The sequence below is a fragment of the Rana temporaria genome, chromosome 2 (genome assembly GCF_905171775.1).
Source record: "Rana temporaria chromosome 2, aRanTem1.1, whole genome shotgun sequence".
Taxonomy (NCBI): Eukaryota; Metazoa; Chordata; class Amphibia; order Anura; family Ranidae; genus Rana; species Rana temporaria.
Window position 1 is genome coordinate 113,272,248 of NC_053490.1, and position 20,849 is coordinate 113,293,096.

The 20,849-nt window shown below is 42.2% G+C and overlaps 1 protein-coding gene across 1 annotated transcript in view; it reads right to left on the reverse strand.

The window, feature by feature from the left end:
* HDAC7 (histone deacetylase 7) overlaps positions 1 to 20,849 on the reverse strand; it is a 459,678-nt gene that overhangs the window by 330,278 nt on the left and 108,551 nt on the right. The window contains exon 2 of the mRNA XM_040340777.1: positions 9,560 to 9,612. The gene's annotated coding sequence lies outside the window, so the exon portion shown is untranslated. The remainder of the gene's footprint in view (positions 1 to 9,559; positions 9,613 to 20,849) is intronic.

A 20,849-nucleotide genomic window follows, 5' to 3' on the forward strand; every position in this document is an offset into this window, starting at 1 on the left:
TTATAGTGAGAAGTCAACACTACAAATGTTACAATGAACAGAAGGTTATAATTTTATAACTGTGGTTGGTCATGGGAAACCAGGATCCATATTACAGAAATACATACATTTAGAGACAGAGTAGGTAAACTATAAGGACACAACAATATTCACATACTTTTTTTTGAACAAGAAGGACCCAGCTAGGTTGCACTGGTAGGCAGGGTTATAAAATACTTAGAAAGTGTTACTGACAGCAACATTTGGGGGTTAGACCACAGTCTACCAGCCTTCCACATCTCCCTAAGTTGCAGACCACCCCTTCATCTTGGCCATCTTGTCTCTTATGAAGAACTCAAGTCTAAAGATAAATCCAGATGGCTAGAGAACTTTGGTGATTCCTCTGATACAAAATCATGTGCCAAACATTTTCAGCTTTGAGTGGCAACAATCTCCATCCTCCAGTACCCCTATAAATCTCTGCTGGGAATCTATGGCCTAGTCAGGAGTACACGGTTTGCCAAGCACATAGCTATCCAACACCAACGCCAAAAATATTTAAATTAGTCAAAAAGCAGTGCTGATTGCAAAATATTGGGAAACTGTTTTCCAAATCTGTCAGCACTAAATCTACAGGTCTCTTGTCATAAATAATGGCGTCTTTAGGTATCTCTACGGAAGATGCTGATGCTGTTATGACTAACTTTTTGGATTCCTGTGGCGTGGTGATTGCTCTGGAGTATGGACCTAGTTACTTTCCTGACCAGTAGCTAGATTCAGGTAGGCAGGTGTAGCGTTGCGGCGGCGTAGTGTATCGTGTTTACACTACGCCGCCGTAAGTTAGCGAGGCAAGTACATGATTCACAAAGTACTTGCCTGTTACGGCGGCGTAGCGTAAATTGGGCAGGCGTAATGGCGCCTAATTCAAATTCGGCTGAGGGGGCGTGTTTTATGTTAACCACTAGCCGACCAGCCACCGTCATTATACGGCGGCAGGTCGGCTCTCCTGGGCGAGAGCCCGTAGCTATACGTCCGCTCTTCGAGCCCCCCTGCTCGCCCCCGACTCCCGTGCGTGTGCCCGGCGGGCGCGATCGCCGCCGGGCACACGCGATCGCTCGTTACAGAGCGGGGACCGGGAGCTGTGTGTGTAAACACACAGCTCTCGGTCCTGTCAGCGGGGGAAATGCTGATCTTCTGTTCATACAATGTATGAACAGAGGATCAGTGTTTCCCCTAGTGAGGCCACTCCCCCCCCACAGTAAGAACACACCCAGGGAACATACTTAACCCCTTCCCCGCCCCCTAGTGTTAACCCCTTCACTGCCAGTGGCATTTTTATAGTAATCCAATGCATTTTTATAGCACTGATCGCTATAAAAATGCCAATGGTCCCAAAAATGTGTCAAAAGTGTCCGAAGTGTCCGCCATAATGTCGCAGTAACAAAAAAAAATCGCTGATCGCCGCCATTACTAGTAAAAAAAATATATTAATAAAAATGCCATAAAAATACCCCCTATTTTGTAAACGCTATAACTTTTGCGCAAAAAACAATCAATAAACGCTTATTGCGATTTTTTTTTATGAAAAATATGTAGAAGAATACGTATCGGCCTAAACTAAGGAAAAAAAAAGTTTTCTTATATATTTTTGGGGGATATTTATTACAGCAAAAAGTAAAAAATATTATTTTTTTTCAAAATTGTCGCTCTATTTTTGTTTATAGTGCAAAAAATAAAAACCGCAGAGGTGATCAAATACCACCAAAAGAAAGCTCTATTTGTGGGGAAAAAAGGACGCCAATTTTGTTTGGGAGCCACGTCGCACGACCGCGCAATTGTCAGTTAAAGCGTCGCAGTCCCGAATCGCAAAAAGTGCTCTGGTCTTTGACCAGCAATATGGTCCGGGGGTTAAGTAGTTAATAGGGGGTGACCTGACGTGATTGACGTATTTTACGAACGGCACATGCGCCGTCCGTGTACATATCCCAGTGTGCATTGCGGCAAAGTACGCCGCACGGTCCTATTGGTTTCGACGTGGACGTAAATTACGTAAATCCCTATTCACGGACGACTTACGCAAACAATGTAAAATTTTCAAATTTTGATGTGGGAATGACGCCCATACTTAACATTACTATTCCAGCTATTTGATGGAATAACTTTAGGCCTGAAAGTGCGTTACGTAAACGGCGTATCTTTACTGCGTCGGGCAAGCGTACGTTCGTGAATCGGCGTATCTACTCATTTACATATTCTAGGCCGACCGCAATGGAAGCGCCACCAAGCGGTCAGCCTAAGAATTACACTTTAGGATTTTGACGGTGTAAGACACTTACGCCGCTCGTATCTGAGCCTAATTTAAGCGTATCTGGTTTCCAGAATACGCTTAAATTTGCGTCGGCGTAGATTCCGAGTTAGGTCTGCGTATCTACTGATACGCCGGCCTAACTCTCTGTGAATCACCCCCTATATATTTATGAGAGTACTCTATATGGTGCCCAACAATCCTCTGAAAAACAGACACAAACTGGATGTTTTTACAAAGTGGTTGAAAGTTGGCTTGTGTTTAAGTAGGATTCTCCTTTAGGTACATTGTAGCTATAATATCATGCTATTTTAACAGTCAACACTATAATTCCTGAGGATTCTATTTCCAGTGACTGTTTGCTTTTATTAGGCTTATGCTGCATTAATCAAAGCTGCTCTTCCTTATCTCTGATGATGTTAAACAGATGGGGGACAAATAATTTGATCTATGCGTAAAAGTGCTGTAAATTCCTGTGTTTTCTCCCGATCGTTGCTCCCTGAACTCCGCTGTGCCCAGTTGGAAGTCTTTAGACTTTGTTGGCCCACCAGATGGAGCCTTTAAATGTGTTGCAATGTGAGAGATGTGTGTCATATGTAACGTTTTTCATGGGCAGTAATGTGGTCACATCTGTGCAGCACATTTGCGTTCTCTAGAACAATGCAGACATATCTATTTCCTCACTTATAGCGAGGAACAATGCTATGAAAAAGGAAGAGAACTGTTATGTGGATTTATGGGAGACATAGATCCAAAGAAACATAAATTGCTTTAAACTTCTCACAGCACTCGCATAAAACTAAGTATATTACGTTGATTTGATAAATTAACAAGAAATAATGACATCTTCAGGCTTATTCAGCGAATAAACGCAAAGAGCACTCATGATGAAAAATTCCAGTAAGCCCTAAAAATGAATTAAGAGTCATCTTTTCCGTGATCTGACAACAAGAACATAAAACCTGACTAGTTATTATGGGTCACTTCACTTGTATTCCTAATTAAACTGCCTATTTTGATTAGCTGCTTTGCTAGTGTACATTATAGACAAATCAAATTTTAAAGAGATCTTTCTTTTTTGGAGGGAACCATCACTCCTGTTCTCTTTCTTGCTTTGGTCTGGGTGGGAAAGGTGTTTCACAGATGGAGTCAGTCATTAACTGCTTCAGCCCCGGACCCAGGGCTCAAGTCCTGCGGGAACGCATGGGAACGGAGTTCCTGCACTTTTTTCACAGCAGGAACTCAGTTCCCTTTGCAGGACTAGAGCAGCCGAGAGCAGCCGAGCCGCCCGAGCCAATCCTTTACTAAGCGGCGATGCCCAGCTCGAGTCACTGCCAGGGGCAGGCAAACCTTAGTAATCCTTTATATTAGTGGCCGCTTCCTGTATATAGATTCATTGGGTAGTGTGCGGGTATTCCGTCACTTCCTCGATGCCGCAATGTCTCCTGGGAGCTTTTGTCATTGTTCCCAGGAGACATTCCCGCGAGTTATTGCAGGATTTAGAAAGAACATGCGGTTTAGTAATTATGCATATGAGCGTATGATTTTTTTTTTTTGGGGGGGGGGGTGGATCTTGGGTGGGAGTTCCCACACTTTTTTCCCCAGGACTTGACCCCTGCCCGGACCATTTCGCTGGCCAAAGACCAGGCCACTTTTTGCGATTCGGCACTGCGTCGCTTTAACTAACAATTGCGCGGTCGTGTGACGTGACTCCCAAACAAAATTGATGTCCTTTTTTTCTCACAAATAGAGCTTTCTTTTGGTGGTATTTGATCACCTCTGCAGCTTTTATTTTTGCACTATAAACAAAAATAGAGCGAAAATTTTGAAAAAAAATGCTATATTTTTTTATTTTTGCTGTAATAAATATCCCCCAAAAAATATATAAAAATTCGTTTTTTTTCCTCAGTTTAGGCTGATACATATTCTTCTACATATTTTTGGTAAAAAATATTGCAATAAGCGTTTATTGATTGGTTTATTGAAAGTTATAGCATCTACAAAATAGCGAATAGTTTTATGGCATTTTTATTAATATTTTTTTTTTACTATTAATGGCGTCGATCTTTGATTTTTATTGTGACTTTATGGCGGACACATCGGACACTTTTGACACATTTTTGGGACCATTGTCATCATTTTTGTAGCGATCGAGCTATAAAAATGCACTGATTACTGTAAAAATGAAGGGGTTAACCACTAGGTGGCGCTGAAGGGGTTAAGTCAGTACTAGGGAGTGATTTTTACTGTTAAGGGGCGTGGCTATGAGTGACACATCATTGATGACCTTTCCCGATCATGGGGGAACAGCCATCAGTGACATGTCACTAGGCAGAATAGGAGAATGCCTTATTTACAAAGGCATCCCCCCTTTCTTCCTTTGCCGACCACAGCTCGGGAACATCGAGTTCCCAGGACCCACGAGCACACTCACGAGGCATGTGGCGGGTGTGCGTGCGCCCACTGGGCGGCAAATTTAAAGGGACGTACAGGTACATCCATTTGCCTACCCGTGCCATTGTGTCAACGTACATCTGCGTGTGGCAGTTGGCAAGTGGTTAATGTATGCCTGCCTGTCTCTTCTAATGTCTTTCTGTAATTGGAAAAATACATTCGTTTATAATCTTTCTGTATTTGGCAATATTAATCGTCTTTCTGTATTTGGCAATATTAATCGTCTTTCTGTATTTGGCAATATCCATTTAGTTTGTATGTACCTGTTCATATATATCATTGTGTGCCTGTCTTACTCTGTCTTTTATTCTGTGTAAGCTTTAGGTGATGTCAAACAAGTGACACAGTCACTCCATCAATGGCTGTAGCACAAGATGTCACAGCACTCTGGGCCAGGTTGCAGCTCAAATAGGATCATTTCAATAAATTGTTTAGGCAGAATCTCAAACTATATAGCTTCTGGAAAATTGTGTTAATTTGTCAATTTACAAATATGACCATATGTTTTAGGTTGGTCATTTAACCACTTCCATACCATGCACTTACACACCTTCCTGCCCAAGCCAATTCTCAGCTTTCAGCGCTGTTGCACTTTGAATGACAATTGCGCGGTCATGCTACACTGTACCCAATTTTTTTTTATCATTTTGTTCCAGCAAATAGAGCTTTCTTTTGGTGGTATTTGATCACCTCTGCGATTTTTATTTTTTGCGCAACAACTAAAAAAACTGAAAATTTGGAAAAAATGTAGTTTTTATTTTTTTCTGTTAATTTTTGGGGTAATTAAGTAAGCTTTCTACTTCGATTATGGGCACCGATGAGGTGGCACTGATGGGCACTGATTGGCATCTATTCTCTTTTTTTTATTTTTACTGCCCTTCCCTGGTGGTCCAGTGTGGGCTTTCCTGGTGGTCCAGTGTGAGCATCCGTGGGGGGGGGGGCTGCTATGCTGATAAACAATCAGTGCGAACCCCCCCCTGTCAGGAGAGCCGCCGATCGGCTCTCCTCTACTTGCGTCTGCCAGACGCGAGTGAGGAAGAGCCATCAACGGCTCTTCTTGTTTACATCGTGATCAGCCGTGATTGGACATGGCTGATCACGTAGTAAAGAGCAGGCTCTTTACCGAGATCGGAGATGCAGGGTGTCAGACTGACACCCCGCTGCACCGATCGCCGCGCTGCGCGACCCTACGGGCGCACGCCGGCATGAAATAGACGTCCAGTCAGGACGTCAATTATCCATTGACCGGGCGGGAAGTGGTTAAGAATGGCTAGACATAATTGCATGATCCCAGTGTCCTACAGTGTCTTCTGGGACAGATTATATTCTAAATCAGGGATCCTCAAACTACGGCCCTCCATCCTATGAGGCATTGTAACACACTGTCACAGACATGACTAGGCATGATGGGAATTGTAGTTCCTGAACAACTGGAGGGCCGTAGTTTGAAGACCCATGTTCTAAACAGTAGCACTCTACTCATACATGTTCCCCGGTTAAGGGCAATGTTGGAGAGAGGATGAGCTATGCACAGACAGGTCCCAGTGCTCGGGACAACAACCAGTATCAGACAAACTTCAAACCTACTCATTTAATTTGTCCTGTGTTTAATTTATGGATAAAAATGTCACATTTCACATCAGTACTGTTTGCACACTTCCCCTGTCAGGAGCATGTAACCCTTCTGTCCCTTGGCAGCTGCTGGTCTCATTTCAGCATCCTGGTTTCAGCTGAGCTTTACTTTCACTATCTGACTGTCTACCTGCATGCTGATTGATGTAGACACAGCCTCTGGATGAAGACACAACTTGTTTTATGCCTGCCAAGCCCTTAGTGTCATGCTTGTGATAGTGTTTGCAACACATGCTTCAAGCTCCCTGTTTTCCCTGCCTTGTTTCTGTACCTTGACCATTGCCTTCACCTGATCCCCACCCTGCCTGCTAGTTTAGATTTCCCTGTTATAGTCCACAGGTTAAACTTTGGATTACTCTGAACTCTGCTTGCCTTTTGATCATAGATTTGACCCTGACTACTCTCTAAAAATTGCCTGCCTTGTACCTGAACTGCCATTGGACCACTCTGCCTGTCTGCCAACCGCAAGTACCCGTTTGCTGTGCATAACTCATGCATGATAGCCATGTACTATAGGGTGGTATATAAGTCCTGGGGGCAACTAAGTACCGGATGGCATGCTTGCCTTTAGAGCAGTGGTTCTCAACCTTCTAGTGCCGTGACCCCTTGATAAAATTTCCCAAGTTGTGGGGACCCTTAACAGTAATATTTCCGTAGCGTGGATTGTCAGCACCCAAGGCAAGACAAGTAAGTTGAGCCCCTAACCCACAGACATTTAGCGCTTCCTAAGTCCTTTTAATGGCAACTATAATCACAGGTGTTACTCACTGTGTCTCCGACTTTGTGGTGTCTCATAGCAGTGACACCTATGCCCATGCCATCAACTCAATGGGCGCCTGCGAAGAGGCTGAGTGGGCGGCCACGGGGTCCAGGAACAGCCCAGCTGGGCAGCCACAGGCTCCAGGGATAGCCCTGCTGGGCGGCCGCAAAAAGGCTGGGAGAGCAATGCGGGCTTCAGGAACAGCCCAGGATTCGTGACCCCTGGCAAATCTTTATTCGACCCCCGAGGGGGTCCCGACCCCCAGGTTGAGAACCACTGCTTTAGAGAAAGGGGGCTGCTATAGGTGAAGAACACAGAGCCAACTATAGTCCCTGACCATCAATGCTAGGGGTAGGTGTGACATTCCCATAGACAAAGCCCCATAATCAAATAATTCTCAGTCAGTCCAAAACAGCTGGATTCTAATTTCTATGTGCACCTTTAGATTTAGTGAATTCAAAAAATTCAGCACACCATGTATAAATAAATTAAAGTGCATATATAGCAAAAACTTCAAGTTTCATTACTGTTTGTGTCTCTGCTGAGGGGATTCGCCTCTCTAGTTGTCTCTGTGACCATTGTCACAAAGATAGAACATGATGATATGATGATAAGTGATAAATCAAACATTTTAGAGCTTTCACTAGAAGAAGAGGTGAGGAGGAATCTTCCAAAGATGACACTTGTTCCAGTGACAAATGAGATTTACACGAATTTTGTGGAGATTTCCTGCCACGTGAATGGAAATTGTTATTATTATACAGGTTTTATATAGCGCCAACAGTTTGCTCAGCGCTTTACACAATAAAATAATACCATCATTGGGGCAAGGACAGCAAAAGATGTATCTTACAAAGTTTTTTTACCCTTCCCTGTTCTATCCAAAACAAATACAAGTTTTGGGTGCAAATACACATGGGGTTCTGTGACCTGGTCACATAGGGCCAGATTCTCCAATAATCTGCGGCGGCCTCGTGTAAGCTATTTACACTACGCCGCCACAACTTACTGGAGCAAGTGCCGTATTCCTCAAGCACTTGCTCTGTAGTTTGCGGAGGCGTAGTGTAAAAGGCCCGGCGTATCCCCGCGTATTTCAAAGGGGGCGGCTCATATTTAAATTAAGCGGGCCCCCGTTTTGATCGAACTGCGCATGCGCCGGGCTAAAAATAGCCCAGTGTGCATGCTCCAGTTCTCGGCAGAAAACGCCAATGACGCCGACGTGTGCATAATTGACGTAAAGTCGTATTCAAGAACGACTTAGGAAAACGACGTACCCGACGGGAATAGACGACGCGGACCCGACGCCATACTTAACATGGCATACGTGGGACTGGCGTAATGTTACCCCTCATATAGCAGGGGTAACCTTACGCTTACGCAAACGATGTAAGCGACGGTTACGCGACGCAATTTCGTTTGGGAATCGGCGTATCAGGCTCATTTGCATAAACAAATGAGACCTGAACGTAAACGCCACCTAGCGGCCGGCGGCGAATTACATTTAAGATCCGACAGTGTAAGTGACTTACACATGTCGGATCTTCAGCGTATCTATGCGAAAATGATTCTAGGAATCACTTGCATAGATACGCGTTTTAAAAAAGAGAGATACGACAGAGTTTACTGAGATACTCCGTCGTAACTCTACTGAGAATATGGCCCATAATTCCTCTGTAAATTCTAATGCCCAATTTTTTTTTTAAACAAAGAGGGTACATTGGTACACTCTCCAAAGACATAGGCCTGTTTACATTTACTGCCACAATGGCATAACACTAATGTCCTATGCCCAAAAATAGCTGTCTCTCCTCTGATCTACCTGACTTGACTATTTGGATGCTAAAAATGTTGCCACCATGCTAGATTTCTCTGCACTTCTTCAATCACCATCCCTCAAATCCCTATTACCTCTGGTTTCTTGATTAATTAGTATTACCCAAGAACCATCATCATTCTACCTGATGCTGGATTGTCTGGCTAAGCCACCAGGACACGTGGGCTTTCTCATTCTTTCTTCACCATCATGTTGGGAGTGGGTCACACATGTCAAGGAAAATGCCTCTAGGTTTTCCCTTCATGCTGTGCTAGACAGTAGATCCTCTGTATTCTTAAATTTTCACTAAAGTACCCATTTCAAGAACTCTTTTTTCTGTAAGTCTTCTGTCGCCCATGACTATCAACGACTCAAATATATGTGCTGCTTCTTAGGGACCTATTTACGAAGCATAGTGAAATAACTGCTTTCCCTTCGATACATTGTTCACCATTCTTCATCATATCTTGCTTTCTTATCATCCAGTTTATAAAAAATTAACATGGAGAGTTGTGCTATAAATGTGGAGTGTTGATGAATAATGGTAAATGATGGTAAATTATGAATAATGGTAAATGATGGTAAATTACGAATATTAATAAAGTAAAAGTTGTACCACTGAAGGAAAATGTTGCCTCTCCAGCTTCACATACTCCTTGCTGATTTGTTCTGTGAAAAAACAGGGGAAAGTATTTTTACTAAGTGATGAAATATATATTTGAAAAACAATTTGGCCCTTATTAGATTATTTCCCTTTGTTTTGTTGGAATATGGCAAAAATAAGTAGAGAATGGGCCAGCTTTAGAGCAGCTTTATAATAGGCAGTGCTATCAGAACAAATATTTCCAGTGAAAAAAATGGCACAATGTCAATATTAAATCTTTGTTTTCTAAATCATATAATAAATATAATGAAAGAAAAAAGGCAAAATATGAAAATAAGAGCAGACAAACAATAGATAGACCCATGAGATTACCTACGGCAAAGAGATGAAAGCAGTTCATTTGTTCCTGCCTCTTCCAAATTTGCAGATGGCCGATGCTGTACAGGCTGACTACAGAGCTAAGTTGGCCATACACGTTGGACAATCAACATTTGTTGAACAGAATAATGTCGACGGGGCCCAATATTGGCAAAGCCAGCAGAAATCAGCCAACATATGAACATTATATAGTCGGCTTTAAGCTTGTGGTTAAACTTGTGATTAAAGGTACTGAATCGAGTGTACATTAGTACATTCCTTAGTCTATGTTAGGCTTCTTATCAGTATTAGTATCAGACATGTGATTCGACTTCAGCTCAGACACATCGTCTCTCATACTTGTGCATGTTTAGCTTCCTGGTATAGAATTATGTTATAAATATGTGAACAGACGAGTACATTTTACAGTAAAAAGAAACACTGCTACCTTCACTGTTTATTTTGCCTTTTTAGACTAAGGCACCTTTCACACAGGCAGTGTTTGTTCTGTCTCAGCGGGGAATCCTAGAATGATCGCCCACTGAGTCGGATCAGAATGGTATGGATGTCACATTTGTGTCCATTTCGAAATTTTCACCTTGGAAAAACAGGCCCATGTTATACCAATGAGTAGGCGGACGTAAGCGGACTGGCATATGCCTATATCCCCCCACTTCTGGTCCAGTTTGTAAAACACAGACCTGAACGTAAACTTGTTGAACCTGAAAAGACTTAGAAGTGGGCTGATGTAGGCAGACACAAGTCTCCTTAAACCTTTCCACCCATTGGTATGTATTGCTGTTCATTATGATTCATGTCAAATGACCAAAAATAGACAGATGGACATCCCTTGTGAAAGGACCCTATTGGTAGTAAATGGGAGAAAAGACATTTTGGACAGCCGCACTCCAATAAAAGGTAAAAAGGTGGTGCCTTTTATTCTGGTAAAAAATACTATAAAAGCAAGAAAAAAACAGCAAACAGTGGGGTAATAGAGCTAACTAGTTTCACATTGATAACCAATGCTTGACTTACCACCTTTTTACCTTTTATTGGAGTGCGGCTGTCCAAAATTTATTTTCTCCCATTTATGCTCTGTGCATTGCCTGCACCCACTGGATTTTGGGCTATTTTACTCACCACTGAGGTACATTATCTGGAGCGGCGGTTCCTTCACCCTATTGGTAGTGTTTTTAAAGCAAAAATCCATGCTGGAACAAAGAAATGCCCATGCAGTGCCCCCTTCTCCATAGATTGTTGTGTTTAGGGGTTCCAGAATAAGGAGAAATATTAATTTAATGCTTTAGTTGGCTGCATCTGTCCGTGTGACTGGTCCAGCCCCCTCTCTAAGCTGCTCATGGTTAAAGTTGTATGGTCAGTCCCTCTACATACAATACAGAGTTAATAGCCCTGTATTGTTTGTGATGGCGCAGAGGAGAAAGCAACACTGGGGCCTGCAAGAACATGCAAGTAATATAGCTTCTTCCTCTGCCAAAGTAAAAATAAGCATTTACCCATGCAGTGCAGGGGACCTCACCGCAAGGGTATTTTTGTTTAAGCCAGCAGTTCAGCTTTAAAGTGGTTCTAAAGCCTAAATATTTTTTTATCTTAATGCATTCCTTGCCTAATGCCGCGTACACACGATCATTTTTCGGCATGAAAAAAACGTTGTTTTAAAAAAAATGTAATTTAACCCCCTTAGCGGTATTCCCGAGCGTGACTCGGGGTTGTTTTTCAATGCAATTATCGGTAACCCCGAGTCACGCTCGGGGTAGATGTGCAGAGCCTGCAGCGCATGCTGGCTTACCTTTTCCAGGCAGGGTTACTGTACTTACCTTGTCCCCGGATCCAGCGATGCATCCCCGCTGTGTGAGCGAGCGGCGTCCTCCATTCGATTCACACAGTGCCCGCGTGCCGCAGATCTTGGTTCCCTGCGACGTTATGACGCACGGGGGCGGAGACCGGCGGCAAATTCAAAAAAGTAAACAAACACATTACATACAGTATACTGTAATCTTATAGATTACAGTACTGTATGTAAAAAATACACACCCCCCTTGTCCCTAGTGGTCTGCCCTGTGTCCTGCATGTAGTTTTATATAATAAAAACATTTTTTTTGTGCCTGCAAACTGTAGATTGTCCATAGCAACCAAAAGTGTCCCTTTATGTCAAAAGTGATTTTAGAGCAGCTAGAAAACAGCGATAATAAATTATAATCACTTGCAGAATTGAGCGATAGCGATTTGTGGGGAATCCGTCATAAAAAAATAAAAAATAATGACAGCGACAATTCTGCAACTGAGCAAATTTCAGTGATTTTGATTTGATTACATTATTGAATAATTTTTATTATAATTACATTATCATTTGTTATAATTATTTATAGTTATTTATTATATTATAATTTTATGATTTTGTGTTTCAAACTTTATCATACCCGGGATGCCTATTAGACTCTTGTTTGGTCAGATTTAAGTGAGTTATTCCTAAGAATTGCAGGCCTACAGTATAAAACGCAGAATTTCCATGCAAAATAATTGTGCCGCTTTTGGTATGTAATTCCAGACAGAATCATACCGCCAGGGAGGTTAAAATGATCGTGTGTGGGCTTCACATAATTTTTCGGGTTCTGAAAAACGACAACATTTTTTTTCGAAGATGCTGCATTTTTTAATGACGTTTTAAACTATGTCGTTTTTCGGGTTGTAAAAAATGATCGTGTGTGGGCTAAAACGATGTTAAAAACCTGCGCATGCTCAGAAGCAAGTTATGAGACAGGAGCGCTCGTTCTGGTAAAACTACCGTTCATAATGGAGTAAGCACATTCATCACGCTGTAACAGACAGAAAAGCGTGAATCGTCATTTACTAACAAGGAATCAGCTAAAGCAGCCCCAAGGGTGGCGTCATCCGCAAGGAACTTCCCCTTTATAGTGCCGTCGTATGTGTTGTACGTCACCGCGCTTTGCTAGAGCATTTTTTTCAAAACGATGGTGTGTGGGCAATGTCGTTTTAATGATGAAGTTGGAAAAACATATTTTTTTCTACATGCCGAAAAACTTTTTTTTTTTTCTTGCCGGAAAATTATCGTGTGTACGCGGCATCAGCCCTCATTTGATCCAGCACTGTGCACGTCTGCAGCTCTTCTCTCCCCTCAATATCAGGTCTCACTGGCTTGGCTGGGACACCGGGAGCCATAGGCTCCTGCTGCTGTCATCAAAGTCAGTGACAAGGGAGTGGGGCGGGGCTGAGTCCCACTGTCTGCGTCAATTGACACAGATGTGGAGCTTGGAAAGGGAGCACAAACAAGCTCCTCATGGGGGAACTGGACAGAGAGGAATGACAAGGAGCGCCGGTGGGAGACCCAAGAAGAGGAGGTCCGCATGGAGGTCAGGTTTAATGTAGAACTATAGGTTCAGTAAGTATCGACATGTTTTTTTTTTCCATTTGTTATTTCCTTTATAATCACTTTAAGTAAATTGGAGAGAATATTTCACTATGATTCATGATAATACAGTCGATTCAACAGGCCTAAGGGCCATGTAAATTCACATGGTATAAATTGTATTCTGGAACAGCCATTACTACCCAGTTCTGGATGCATACAAAGAGCTTACATTTCAGTTTATTATTTAGAAGATTACTGACATCATGGATCACCTGACCAATAGGCTAGGACCTCTGAGCTCTTTTATTCAGTTTGGCATTGAGACAGAGATATCAGATTATTTTGTTAGAGTGTGACTTTTCATTTATGGATGTTTTATTATTAGTTCACAGTAATTCACAAACCTACTAAACAGAACACCAATATACAGCTTGTTCAGTCTGTGTTATAATAAACCATGACAAATTCCTTTTTGAGTTGTGGGAAAAGGCTTGTTTAAGTCATTAAACAGTTGACCATTGTCCTTAGGGCTAGTATTACATAAAGACAGGATATTTGTGTTTCTGATTGCTGTGCTTCAGTCGGACTAGAGGTTAATGATGAAAATCATCAGATATTTAGACAATTTGTTTTGCAGTTCTTAATTATTTCTTGAAAGTTAAATCATTTTCAGTCATATAGGTAGCATAGCACAATCCAATAAGGAATATAGGATTACAGCAAAGTGCTTGATGTCTTAGTCCAAAAACATAAGGTCTTGATCAACAACTTTTTCAGTCTAAGACAAAAAAATTCAAGTTAGGATACAGATCCCAAAATACTAGACCATAAAGCAAAGCGTTTTGCTCCATATATTCCAAAAGAAAAGACACACACAGATGATATCTTCATAGGCAAAACATTAATCCGCCAAAAAGCTTCAGCACGTGGTTCCATACCCAGGACCACTCATCTATAAATTGAAAGAGCTTTGTTATGTCTGTTTGATAAGTACAAAAAAGGCCTGTTGATCCTGCAAGAAATCCAGTAATTGTATGTGTCCTGTGCACTAATGAATTCTGTGAAGTTCAGATCACCTCCCCCTTATGAGGATGGGGCATTGGGGAGGTGTTCTGTAGTGCTGACACTTCTTCTCTAAGGATGACAACTCAACTTCTCCAAAGATATAGTACAGTGAACTGATTGGCTGTTTGTACTGCTTCTTCCTCTCCCAGTCTGAGTTCTAGTATATGGGGACTACAATTGGCTGATACAAAGTAGAATTCCAGTACTTACACAGTTTGAATTAAAAAAAATATGTTTATTTTACTTTTTGCCCAGAACACTGGAGGCAAGGGCCACAAATACACAAATAAACAGTCACATAACCTCTTCTAATTGTAGGCAGCCCGATTTGTTTATAATTTTGTTGTTGGGGTGCTTGTTGGGTGTCCCTCTATGTGTCTAATATTTTAGACCACTATAATCAATTCCAGTAAACATTGGAAAAGTATTGCCTTTTTATGAATTTAGTTAAGTAGTTAAAAAATAATTCCTAAGAGCCGGTTCACACTGGGGCGACCTGGGATCCGACTTCAAGTCGCCCCAAGTTGCCCCAAGTCGCGCGGTCGAGAAAATAAATGAAAGTGAATGGGAGCCGTCTTAATGTACACTACTGAAGTCGCTCCGACTTCAGAAAAGGTTCCTGTACTACTTCAATCCGACTTCTAGGCAACTTACCCATTGATTTCAATGGAAGTCGCCTCTGAAGTCGGATCACTGTCTTAACTGAAGCAACAATACAGGAAGAGAACTCACATTTCTCAGGCAAACCTCTCCCTCCCCCTTCCTCCCACAGAGCTGATTGTTGTTAGATTGGCCACTGGAAAGCCTCCTGTCCTGGAGGCGACTTGAAGTTGCCTTGTACTGTCCTGGAGGCAACGTGAAGTTGCCTTGTAAGTTGCCTGATGATTCATACTCAAGTCGTGTCCAAGTTGCCTCCCAAAGTCGTGCTAGAAGTCATGTTGCCCCTGTGTGAATGGGCTCTAAACAAAAATCCCCAAAACTTTTTTTTATAAGTACTTTTAGGCGACTGCAAACAATGCAGGGCTAATGGTAGGAAGAAACACTAACGAGTGATCGCGTGTGCCCGGCGGCGATCGCGCCCCTATTGGCTGCTCAGCGAGATGACATATAGCTACGTTGGCTAGTCGGCAAGAAGTTAATACTTTTCTGGGGACAACCCAAAATTTGGGATTTTCTTTTACTTTCACTGATAATGGTAAACAGGACAAATAGCAAATCTGCTTAATGGGGGCACAGCCAGCAAATAAACCTGGCAAGTGTGCTAATCCCTCTCCATTCTGTCCAAAACTGAAAAAACAGTGCTATTTGCTTCCTGTCCAGCAATGTATCGGTACTTTGCTGGATAGAAAGGGTGATATTTCAGTCATCTCTACAGCTTCAGCAATGACCGAGGAATCAGTGTTTCCTGCCGATGATTCAGAAGCTGGTAAAAGTAATTCGAGCAGCTAAAGAGCTGCTGGACTACTTTTAAAGATGCCAGAAAGAGTTCCCCCCGCTGATGCCTTTACTGGGTTCTCCTGACGATCAGGGGAACCAGCTCCGGTCACACAGAGAAAGGAACTGATGTTGTTCCTCCCACTCTGTGATAGAAGCAATGAAAATTTTGTCCTGTTTAGGTTTTTTCTTTACCTGGCTGTTACCCAGAATGTTTTGCTCCCCGCACAGCCTGCTGGGGGAGGTAATTTAAAGAAGAGGACGTGTTTGGCACTCTCTCTCTCTGGACCGCCTCTTCAACCCAGGAGGACACCAGTGTGAGGTGTCTTTCCGGAAATCTAGGCCAGAGTTTGAGGCCTATCCACGTACGGGCGGATTGCCATCCAGAGACAGAGAGAGGATCACTGACAGTGTCCCAGTACAACGGTGACCTGTGGGAGAACCGGAGACTGACATCCTGAAGGAAGGTGTGTTGGAGTTCGCAGACAGAGTGTTCCGGAAGGACAAGGCCTGATCTGATTGGGTGAGACGGTTATCTGCCCAAGCATACTAACTGCATTGCAGGAGGGTGGATCGTTTAAACTCACCACTGTGATTTGACTGTTCGGGCATCTTTCGCCATTTTACTTATTCCCTTTTCGGATTACAAATTACTTTTGTTGCACGCCAACACATGCCAACACGGAAGTGCACTAACTGTTGAGATAATTTGTATTGAGGTTTGGTCTGGCCCACCAAACCATATTAGTGAAGTATATTATCTAAAGACTGCCTGTTAGGTATAGTAAACCGTTGATATTTATCTACATACCCTTTAACTGGGTAATTGGTTCTATTAGACTGTACAGTACTGTTATATGGGAGAGTTGGGTGAGGCTTGGCAAGGAGGTGCTGCAGTGAGGGTATCCCTTTGCTGTGTACTCACACAGGTCTTCATAGTTATTATAATTTTATTTGTATTCATCTGTTACCACTAATTCTGATTCTTGCAGGGCTCTGCAAGAAGCCCCCTACTGTTTTACTAAGTAAAGAGTCACATTGGTTAAGCTGAATTTGTGTGCAGTCCATCTGTCATCCTACGCGGGATCAATACAACTCAAGGTAACCATTTGTTTACATAATTTACTGTAGTGTGATCCAAAATTGTGCTCCCCAATAGCTATTGGGATTTACAATTCCCACTGATACCAGTTGTGCCAAGGGAGGGTTCGAGCCAGTTTTAGGGGTTGATAGCCAGAGCGTAGACCCAAAACAAACCAGCAGCTCCTTCCGGGGTAGTGCTACACTTTATATTTTACCAAACAAAGTGGGTATTATATTGTGCTTTTGTGCATTAAAAATCATAAAAGTGTACTCTTTACAAAGCTTCTGCATTTAAAAAAACACTGCGCAAATATCGATATTCGAGTGGTTTTCTAGCACTAGTACTAGCAAAAAAATCACGTTTTCTACATGTAAGAGAGGAATGTCAGAATTGGCCCAGACTGGAAGTGGTTAATATATATTTTTTTTATTATAGCCAGAAAAAATGTGAGCCTATTATTCTATAACACTTTCTTTGACAGTGCCTTTGTCGCATTTTTTGCACACGTGTTTAAAAAATATTTAGGCCTGAAGATCACCTAAACCCCCCATAACATTATATATTAATACACTAGTGGTAGCTCCAGGTTTTTATGTCACATATTAGCACAACAGTTTATAAGCACAATATTTCAGTAAAAAGTACAGTAAAAGTAATTTTAAGACACAAATGCACTATATTCCCCAATGTTTTACAGAATATTACAGATGAGGCTGCTCTGAGTAAATAGATACCCAACCTGCCAACCTGGTACCAATAGGCAGGAGTCCAGGAAACATGATGGGGGAGCATGCATGGAGGGGAGGGGATGTTGCTGGGGGACAGTGTTGCCAGGGTGTGTGGAAGAGATCCATCTAACAGACAACAGTTGGATTGTCAGATTTATGCACAATCCCCATTGTAGCAGCTGGGAGCGAGTGTAAACCCCCCAACCCCCCCCAACCCTTTCCCCGCTACTGTCAAAAGTAAATGTTTGGCGATCTTCACAAAGTAAATTTACAAACTGTATGAACATTCAGATTAAAATCCAGGTACTCCGGCTTCCTCTCACTCTCCAAAGACATACTGGTAGGTTAATTGGTGCCTGTCTAAATCCGTGACCGCGCCCGCGGGACCCAATCATGGCCGGTGTCCCGCGATCGGTCACAGGAGCTGAAAAACGGGGAGAGGTGAGTGTAAACACACCTTCCCCGTACTTCTGTGTGGCAGTGACAATGATTGTCTGTTCCCTGATTTAGGGAACGACGGTCAGTGACATCACACCTACAGTCAAGCCCCCCTACAGTAAGAATCACTCCCTTAGGGCACACTTAACCCCTTAGCGCCCCCTAGTGGTTAACCCCTTCACTGCCATTGTCATTTTCACAGTAAACAGTGCATTTTTATAGCACTTTTCGCTGTAAAAATGACAATGGTCCCAAAAATGTGCCAAAAGTGTCCGATGTGTCCGCCATAATGTCGCAGTCACGAAAAAAATTGCTGATCGCCGCCATTACTAGTAAAGAAAAAAATTATTAATGAAAATGCCATAAAACTATCCCCTATTTTGTAAACGCTATAAATTTTGTGCAAGCCAATCGATAAATGCTTATTGCGATTTTTTTTACCAAAAATAGGTAGTAGAATACATATCGGCCTAAACTGAGGAAAAAAAAAACGTTTTATTTATATCTTTTTTGGGGATATTTATTATAGCAAAAAGTAAAAAATATTAGGGCTGTGCAAATTAACTTTTAATTAATCGATTAATCTTTAATTTTTTTGATCGATCAAAATCTTTTTGATCGATTAAAATTCTTTTGATTGGTACTCACCTCTCCGCTGGCTTCTGGGCCTTCAGGGAGTTCCGTCGGAGATCCAGTAACGTCACGGACACCGGCGGGGCTTGCCATGTCCATCCGAAGGGCTCCTTTGCTGTGCCTTCATATCTGCATACACTTCCCTCTATCACTTCCCTCTAGCAACCTGGGATTCTACAACCATCCACTGGGAGTTTTGATAGTTCCCTTCATGGGACATCTACATGCCGACGGACTGATGTTAACCTCTCCTCATCTGGATTCAGCAGTGGTATTGTTGTACACATTTTTATACCAGTATCATACTTAGCTACATGTTTTTATGACTGCTTTTGGTACCGTTTGGTATTACTCGCACCATTTTTACAGTTTATGTAGCTACATCGATTTTATCTCCAGTGCAATATTTATTTGGTTACCTACTTGAAGACTATAAAAGTTTTAATGCTATTCCCATTGAGCGCTGCCTTTGTGTGTTTTTTGCATCCTATCCATTTTTCCAGTAGTTAGTAGCTGCACTGGGAATCAGCCTGCAAGGAGATCAGCTAAAAGTAGTTGGATCTTTATGTGCGTTATAATTAATCGAAATTAGTCGATTAATCGATTAAAAAAAAATGATTGATTGAACAGAAAAATTTTGATCAGTAACAGCCCTAAAACATATTGATTTTTTTTCTAAATTGTCGCTCTATTTTTGTTTATAGCGCAAAAAAAAAAAAACGCTGATGTGATCAAATACTACCAAAAGAAAGCTCTATTTGTGGGGAAAAAAGGACGCCAATTTAGTTTGGGAACCACGTCCCACGGCCGTGCAATTGTCAGTTAAAGTGACGCAGTGCCGAATCGCAAAAAGGGGCAAGGTCCTAAACCTGCCTAATGGTCCGGGTCTTAAGTGGTTAAAGGCAGCAGTCCCAATATTTTCTATATGTGAAGCACTGCATAAATTGACAGCACTATATAAGTAAAATAAATCTGTAATCTGTAATAAATAAATAAATAGGACTAATCTAGAAATAATTGAAATATAATGTGGAAATTAATATATGATTTTACATTTTGACACTTTAAGTAAATATGTTTCTGAGTAAAATTTGGAATTCCCACCACGTGATACCTTTGTGGACATAAATATTCAATGACAACATGGTCTGTTGTTTGAAGCATGTGTTGTAAATAATGTTGGTTACTATCTAATGGAGTTACTGACCCACCCTTGGCTGGGTTATAGAAGAGGTTATATGCTTCCTAATTGGCAGGTCAAATAAGGAAAGACAGACAGACATGTACTATGGCAAAGCCTGGAGGGAATGATTGGGAAGGTCAGAGCAAGAGAAAAGTAGTGACACATGGCGAGAAAGTGTGAGGCTTCTAGAGAAGTCATAGCAGTCTCCTGGTACACATTGAAACTGTTACGGACATCCTGTGGGAACAATTTTCTCAGTATGAGAGAAAGGAGGATGAAGGAAGGAGTGTGACATCCTATTTTCAGCCTCAATCAATCAATACAACAATAAATACCTTTTCTCTCTGTGAAATATTGATCCCTGTGAATCCACAGCACAGAAAGAAGGCATTGCCGTTTTCATCACTGACATCCTATCTTTAGTGGAAGGAACATACAAAGTAGAGGTTTAGAATGACCATTTTTCTGTTCTTGAAAATATGGGGCCAGATTCACGAATATTTACGTATCCCCTTTACGTTACACCGCCGCAAGTTTTCGGCGTAAGTGCTTGATTCACAAAGCACTTGCCTGTAAACTTGCGGCGTAGCGCAAAGCCGTCCGGCCCAAGCCCGCCTAATTCAAATGGGGCGTGTACCATTTAAATTAGGCGCGTCCCGCGACGAACGTTCTGCGCATGCTCCGTTAGGAAATTTTCCGCCGCGCTTTGCGCAAAATTACGGCGCCCCGACGTGCTTTTGAACGGCGACGTGCGTAACGTACTTTTGTATTCCCGGACGTCTTACGCAAAAAATTTGAAATTCGACGTGGGAACGACGGCCATACTTTAACATGGCTGGTCTATATCTAAGCCATGAAATAGCAGGCTTAAGATTGCAACAGGAAAAACCGACTAGCGATGACGTAAGAGAATGCGACGAACGCACGTACCTTCGTGGATCGCCATAAACAGCTAATTTGCATACCCGATGCTGGAAAATGACGCGACCTCC